The sequence below is a fragment of the Nerophis lumbriciformis genome, linkage group LG36 (genome assembly GCF_033978685.3).
Source record: "Nerophis lumbriciformis linkage group LG36, RoL_Nlum_v2.1, whole genome shotgun sequence".
NCBI lineage: Eukaryota > Metazoa > Chordata > Actinopteri > Syngnathiformes > Syngnathidae > Nerophis > Nerophis lumbriciformis.
The window spans coordinates 23,695-32,500 of NC_084583.2; the positions used below are offsets into that span (position 1 = coordinate 23,695).

Sequence of the window (8,806 nt, forward strand, 5' to 3'; positions counted from 1 at the left end):
AACAACTTGAATGGTCTTAATGAGTTGAAATGGTTGGTGTTGGAATTTTTCAAATCGGTGGAGAAATGTAACATTTTTTGGTCTTGAGGAATTCCTGGAATTTCGGGAAAACTGGGAATTTTTCCAGTTTTTTTTTTTTACCTAATTAAGAGGAATGTTTGGACGGTGGAACGGTTAGTGGGTTGAAAAATGTGGAAGGAGTAGTCGCCAGAAAAATGGGTCAAATAAATGGTATGAAAAAATGGGAATTCTGGGAATTTCTGTTGACTGAGCTGCCATATACTGTATATATATATTTTTTTTTTAGTAATATTTAAAATCATAATACAGGTACTGAGAAATAGGTACGTTTTTGTTTTGTTTTTCCCCTCCCCCTAAATAAAATAAATAAATAAATAAAATAAAAAATATATATATAATAATGAATAAATATAATAGTTTCAATGTCCAGGATGAGTGGAATATGTTGAAGGTGGAATTGTTTTAATCGGTTGAAGAATGTGGAAATGGTGGAAGTTTGAAAAATGGCCAATTCATTTTGAATGGGAAAAATGTCCCGGAAAACCTGGAATTCTGGGAATTTTTTGAATTTTTCCACGGAAAGCCCGCGATTCCCGAATAGGCTGAACAATTAGAATTTTCGAGAAAAGCGGTAAATGTTTGGGAAAATGGTGAACAACTTGAATGGTTAATTAGTTGAAATGGTTGGTGTTGGAATTTTTCAAATCGGTGGAAAAATGTTGAAGTAGTAACATTTTTAATTGAGGAATGGTATTGAGGAATTCCTGAAATTTCGGGAAAACCGGGAATTTTTCCAGTTTAAAAAAAAAAAAAACGTTTTTTTTTTTTTTACCTAATTAAGAGGAATGTTTGTACAGTGGAACGGTTAGTGGGTTGAAAAATGTGGAAGGAGTAGTCGCCAGAAAAATGGGTCAAAAAAATGGTTTGAAAAAATGGGAATTCTGGGAATTTCTGTTGACTGAGCTGCCATATATATATTTTATTTAATAGTATTTAAAATCATAATACAGGTACTGAGAAAACAGACACTTTTTTGTTTTGTCCCCCCCCCACCCCCCCAAAAAAATTTAAATAAAATAAAATACAATAAAATAAAATGTAAAATGTTTTTAAAATTACAAAAAAATTTATAAATACAATAAGAATAATTCCAGGGATTTTTTTGAACTTGCAAAAATAATAGTTTGAATGTCAAGGATGAGTGGAATATGTTGAAGGTGGAATTGTTTTAATCGGTTGAAAAATGTGGAAGTTTGAAAAATGGCCAATTCATTTTGAAAGGGAAAAATGTCCCGGAAAACCTGGAATTCTGGGAAATCTGGGAATTTTAGGAATGTTTCCACGTAAAGCCCGCGATTCCCGAATAGGCTGAACAATTTGAATTTTCGAGAAAAGCGGTAATTTTTTGGGAAAATGGTGAACAACTTGATTGTTCTGAATGAGTTGAAATGGTTGCTGTTGGAATTTTACAAATCGGACGAGAAATGACGTAGTAACATTTTTAATTGAGAAATGGTATTGAGGAATTCCTGGAATTTCGGGAAAACCGGAAATGTTTCCAGTTCTTTTTTTCCAGAAAAAGGCACGTTTTTGTTGTTTTTCCCCTCCCCCCTAAAAAAAAAAAAAAAAAATAAGAATAAAAAATGAAAAAATACAAATTAAAAAAAATTATAATAATGAATAACACCAAATAATTTTTTTAACTTGTAAATATAATAGTTTCAATGTCCAGGATGAGTGGAATATGCTGAAGGTGGAATGGTTTTAATCGGTTGAAAAATGTGGACATGGTGGAAGTTTGAAAAGTGTCCAATTCATTTTGAATGGGAAAAATGTCCCGGAAAACCTGGAATTCTGGGAAATCTGGGAATTTTTGGAATGTTTCCACGGAAAGCCCGCGATTCCTGAGTAGGTTAAACAATTAGAATTTTCGAGAAAAACTGTATTTTTGGGGGAAAATGGTGAACAACTTGATTGTTCTGAATGAGTTGAAATGGTTGGTGTTGGAATTTTACAAATCGGTGGAGAAATGTTGAAGTAGTAACATTTTTAATGGAGGAATGGAATTGAGGAATTCCTGGAATTTTGGGAAAACCGGGAATTTTTCCAGTTTGAAATTTTTTTTTTTTTTTTTTTTTTTTTTTTTACCTAATTAAGAGGAATGTTTGAACGGTGGAAAGGTTAGTGGGTTGAAAAATGTGGAAGGAGTAGTCGCCAGAAAAATGGGTCAAAAAAATGGTTTGAAAAAATGGGAATTCTGGGAATTTCTGTTGACTGAGCTGCCATATATATTTATTTAAAATCATAATACAGGTACTGAGAAATAGGCACTTTTTGTTTTGTTTTTCCCCTCCCCCTAAATAAAATAAATAAATAAGAATTAAAAAAAAAATATATATATATATATATATATATATATATATATATATACTGTATATATATATAAAATAATGAATAACACCAGGGAATTTTTTAAAACTTGTAAATATAATAGTTTCAATGTCCAGGATGAGTGGAATATGTTGAAGGTGGAATTGTTTTAATCGGTTGAAGAATGTGGAAATGGTAGAAGTTTGAAAAATGACCAATTCATTTTGAATGGGAAAAATGTCCCGGAAAACCTGGAATTCTGGGAAATCTGGGAATTTTTCCACGGAAAGCCCGCGATTCCCGAATAGGCTGAATAATTAGAATTTTCGAGAAAAGCGGCACATTTTGGGGAAAATGGTGAACAACTTGAATATTCTGAATGAGTTGAAATGGTTGGTGTTGGAATTTTACAAATCGGTCGAGAAATGGTGAAGTAGTAACATTTTTAATTGAGAAATGATATTAAGGAATTCCTGGAATTTTGGGAAAACCGTGAATTTTTCCAGTTCGAAAAAAAACGTAGTTAATTTTTTTGACCTAATTAAGAGGAATGTTTGGACAGTGGAGCAGTTAGTGGGTTGGAAAATGTGGAACGGGTCAAAAAAATGGTTTGAAAAAACGGGAATTCTGGGAATTTCTGTTGACTGAGCTGCCATATATACATTTAAATATATATATATATATATTTAAAATCATAATACAGGTACTGAGAAAACAGACACTTTTTGGTTTAGTTTTCCCCCTCCTCCCTACTCCCCAAAAAATAAATAAGAAATTAAAAAATACAAAATAAAAATAAAAAATACAAAAAAAATTATAAATAAAATAAGAATAACACCAGGGATTTTTTTTATAATTTTGAAAAATAATAGTTTGAGTGTCCAGGATGAGTGGAATATGTTGAAGGTGGAATGGTTTTAATTGGTTGAAAAATGTGGAAATGGTGGAAGTTTAAAAATGGCTAATTCATTTTGAATGGAAACAAGCTAAAATCATCAGCCCGGAGGTTGGGTCTTGGGAGCAGTTGGGTGTTCCAACAGGACAATGACCCCAAACACACGTCAAAAGTGGTAAAGGAATAGCTAAATCAGGCTAGAATTAAAGTTTTAGAATGGTCTTCCCAAAGTCCTGACTTAAACGTGTGGACAAGGCTGAAGAAACAAGTCCATGTCAGAAAAACCAACACATTTAGCTGAACTGCACCAATTTTGTCAAGAGGAGTGGTCAAAAACTCAAGCAGAAGCTTGTGGATGGCTACCAAAAGCGCCTTATTGCAGTGAAACTTGCCAAGGGACATGTAAGCAAATATTAACATTGCTGTATGTATACTTTTGACCCAGCACATTTGATCACATTTTCAGTAGACCCATAATAAATTCATAAAAGAAGCAAACTTCATGAATGTTTTTTTGTGACCAACAAGTATGTGCTCCAATCACAAAAAAATAAGAGTTGTAGACATTATTGGAAACTCAAGACAGCCATGACATTATGTTCTTTACAAAATAAACTTTTGATCGCGACTGTACATAGCGGACAGGGACTAAAGTATAAGGGATGTTTACTATGATGAGTCACGATTGGTTAAGATTAGGGCAAAACATTAGGGACAGGCCAATCAGAGGCAAGATAGGGCGGGTCATGGAACCAGGAAGGGAAATCCCAAAACATGGTTTAGATTCCACATAAAAGCTTCTAAAGGATACTTAGTATGTGCTCCAATCACTCTATCACAAAAACATAAGAATTGTAGAAATGATTGGAAACTCAAGACAGCCATGACATTATGTTCTTTACAAGTGTATGTCAACTTTTGACCAGGACTGTATATATTACTGTAAATTATATCGTTTTTGTACTCAGGTTAACAATGTATAACTTTGTTTTGTCCTACGTCCTGACCCACGTTCAGCTAGACCAGGGGTCGGCAACCCAAAATGTTGAAAGAGCCTTATTGGACCAAAAATACAAAAACAAATCTGTCTGGAGCCGCAAAAAATTAAAAGCCATATTACATACAGATAGTGTGTCATGAGATATAAATTGAATTAATATGACTTAAAGGAAACTAATTGACCTCAAATATAGCTACAAATGAGGCATAATGATGCAATATGTACATATAGCTAGCCTAAATAGCATGTTAGCATCGATTAGCTCGCAGTCATGCAGTGACCAAATATGTCTGATTAGCACTCCACACAAGTCAATAACATCAACAAAACTCCAAAACTCACCTTTGTGGATTCATGCACAACGTTAAAAGTTTGGTGGACAAAATGAGACAGAAAAAGAAGTGGCATAAAACACGTCCTAGAAAGTCGCAGAAAGATATACATGTAAACAAACTAAGGTGAGTTCAAGGACTGCCAAAATTAGTAGGACAAAACGGCGCTCGCCAAATACTGGAATCAGTGAAGCATGTTTAATATAAACAGTGTGCTTTATAACAATTAGGGAGGTTTGTGTCATGTTTGTCCTCCTACAGAAACCATATTAAAACAAAATGTATTTATTTTTTCCCTCAACTTTTTCCATTTTTCATACATTTTTGAAAAAGCTCCAGAGAGCCACTAGGGCGGCGCTAAAGAGCCGCATGCGGCTCTAGAGCCGCGGGTTGCCGACCCCTGAGCTAGACCCTCCCAGAACGTATGTTTCTCCTCCAAAGCTGAGATATGATCTGGAAGGGTAATGAATTTACAGTGACAGGTACTTTGCCGGGTCAGTTCTTGATAAAACAAACATTTTTGCACAGTTTACCACCCACCAGGCTACGGCAGTTCCTCTCTCATTAGCCGCAGGGGTCTCCGGGAGTGCCAGCCTTGATTATCTTTAGTCCAGCAGGAAGAGTTGGTGGGACCCCGCTCGCCCTCGGCAGTTATTTATCATCCTGCTCAATGCGGAACTCAACGTATTCAGTCAACGGACGAGCTGAAGTCTCAGCTCCTTCGCTCACTTGAAGTCAAGACTGTTGTTTTTGTTCATGGTGCTGATAACCCAAGGCTAATGACCCCATTGTTCGCCTGATCTTACGACTCGCAGAGCAGCCAGGATCTCGGGGAATGTTCATCTTGTTTGTGGGTTGACTACCAGGCTGGTATTCACCAACACAAAGAAGGACCGGGCTCTGTAACAGTTCGGGGAATCAGTGGTAATACATCTCCTCACTCTTTCCGCTTTGGAATCCAAAGGCGCTGACCTCCAATGGGAGGGCAATCCTCAGGGGCTACTTTCCTTTGATTAATGTGCCGTCCATGTAAATGTCTTTTTTTCCCTCACTGGGACACGAGGGTAGTTTGACTACACTATAATGTTGTCCTGATACCAATATTTTAGTACCGGTGGCTTTATTTGAACAAAAAAATCTTAGGGTACATTAAACATATTGTCATGATCCGTGGCCCGGATCATGTTTTGTTATGTTCTGTTAGTTTTGGACTCCCTTAGTTCCTGTTTTGTGCACCTCTGGGTTTGTTTTTGGTTTCCATGGAGATTAATTGTGTTAGTGGTCGGCACGCTCACCTGCTGTCGACCACTAATCAGAGAGCTATTTATTCACGTTGCTCGCCACACTCGGTCTGGCTTCATTGTTTGCTGTACGCAACAGGTTACGTTGGTATTTCTTGGCTCCTAGTTTATGATTCGGCAGGTTCCTTCTGCTTGTTTTCTGTTTTTGGTACGTGTTTGATTGACGAAGATTAAATCATGTTCCTACCCGCACGCCTTGTCCGGAGTGGTCCGTCTGCATCCCGGGAGAACGAACCCCGCAATAAGATGCGACCCAATCGCAACACATATGTTTATTATTGCAATTTAGTCCTTAAATAAAATACTGAACATACTAGACAACTTGTCTTTTAGTAGTAAGTAAACAAACAAAGACTCCTAATTAGTCTGCTGACTAATGCAGTAACATATTGTGTCATTTATTATTGTATTATTTTGTCTACATTACAAAGGACAAACTGTAAAAATTGATTATTAATCTACTTGTTCATTCACTGTTAATATCTGCTTATTTTCCGTTTCAACATGTTCTATCGACACTTCTGTTCAAATGTAATAATCACTTATTCTTCTCTTCTTTGATACTTTACATTAGTTTTGGATGATACCACACATTTAGGTATGGATGTGATACCAAGTAGTTACAGGATCATACATTGGTCATATTCAAAGTCCTCATGTGTCCAGGGACGTATTTACTGACTTTACAAACATAATATGAATTTAAAAGATTTTGTGACGATAAAAAATATCGATGTAATCATAGTAGTATCGACTAGATACGCTCCTGTACTTGGTATCATTACAGTGGAAGTAAAGTGAAGTGAATTATATTTATATAGCACTTTTCTCTAGTGACTCAAAGCGCTTTTACATAGTGAAAGTGAAGTTACATTAAAACCATAAATCAAATATATTTACCCCAGAAATATCATCAAAACTTACCTGACTGGATGAAGTCCTTGGGCTCAAATACTAGTGTGGCTTCAATAGCCCTGCTGTAGTGTGTAGCATGCTGGGAATTATCTGCGCATGTGATGGAGGAATGCACAGTGCAGGGTTGAAATTCTACTGGATTTGCATGAAATCAGGTTGTTTTATCTAATAATCATGCTGCAAGATCTAGCATGTTGCATTCAATGTTTATTCCCATTAATTCCCATATATTCCCGTTAATTCCCATGGAGAGTTTCTAACTTTGCCCTATGGTCCGAAAAATACGGCAATACTTGAAATCCTTGAAGTTGTGGGCTCTGAATCTATAATCTATGCAAGTTTAACGTTTTGAATGGAATTATGGAAATACATACCGGTACACTTCTCCATGATTTTTGGAAAGGGTCTGTGGTTTTCTAACGAAGCCTTAGCTTGACGCTCCTCTACTTTCCACAAACAAAACTCCAGACGCTCCTCTTAGTTTTGTATCGTTTACTTGTCAACTTAATCATTCAAAACCGTAAAACAATAACGACGTGGGAACAAATGAATGGCAAAACAAAGCGCGTTTGTTACAAGAAAGAGTTAGAAAAAGTAAGAGTAAGGTCAAAAAACTGTGTGGCTCGATTCCACCATACCTGACTGCCATTACCCATAATACATTGTGTCCAAACCATATTACCACACAGATCCTTCCGCCAAATATGCAATTCAACAGTTACGTAGTCTTCACTGTATTAAAGCAGTATAAAATAGTAAGTCATCAAATTATTCAGACAAATGTAATACTTACAAATAAAGTGTACCTTATAATTATTCTAAGCATGCAATATATACATTTTTGTATTTTTTGAATAAAGTAAATAGTCACCTTTTGGCTGAATAAACAAAGCACCTTCCATAAATTAATGATAATAATAATAATAATAATAATAATAATAATAATAATAATAATAATAATAATAATAATAATAATAATGAAATAATAAAATAAAGTAAATAGTCCCCTTTTGGCTGAATAAACATGAAGCACCTTCCATAAAATGATAATAATAATAATAATAATAATGATAATAATAATAATAATACAAATAAAATAAAGTAAATAGTCCCCTTTTGGCTGAATAAACATAAAGCACATTTCATAAAATAATGATAATATAATAATAATAATGATATAATAATAATAAAATAATAAAATGAAGTAAATAGTCCTCTTTTGGCTGAATAAACATAAAGCACCTTCCATAATATAATAATAATAATAATAATAATGATAATAATAAAAATAATGAAATAAAGTAAATAGTCAACTTTTGGCTGAATAAACACAAAGCACCTTCCATAATATAATAATAATAATAATAAAAAAAATAATGAAATAAAGTAAATGGTCCCCTTTTGGCTGAATAAACAAAGCACCTTTCATAAAATAATAATATAATGATAATAATACAATAATTAAATAAACTAAATAGTCCCCTTTTGGCTGAATAAACATAAAGCACCTTCCATAAAATAATGATATTATAATATAATAATAATAATAATAATAGTAATGATAATAATAAAATAAAGTAAATAGTCCCCTTTTGGCTGAATAAACATAAAGCTCTTTTCATAAAATAATAATAATAATAATAATATAATGATAATAGTACAATAATAAAATAAAGTGAATAGTCCCCTTTTGGCTGAATAAACATAAAGCACCTTCCATAAAATAATGATAATATAATAATAATAATAATAATAGTAATGATAATAATAAAATAATAAAATAAAGTAAATAGTCCCCTTTTGGCTGAATAAACATAAAGCACCTTCCATAAAATGTAAATTAACTTAAATAGCATTTAAGCTCCTACAGGGTCTATATTCAGTTCTAGTACCAATGATTGTCACACACACACTAGGTGTGGCGAAATTATTCTCTGCATTTGACCCATCACCCTTGTTCACCCCCCTGGGA

General features: G+C 34.0%; 1 protein-coding gene across 1 annotated transcript in view; it reads right to left on the reverse strand.

Moving 5' to 3' along the window:
• kdrl (kinase insert domain receptor like) overlaps nt 1-8,806 on the reverse strand; it is a gene marked incomplete at its 3' end in the record, with an annotated part of 97,107 nt that overhangs the window by 22,588 nt on the left and 65,713 nt on the right. The window lies entirely within an intron of this gene.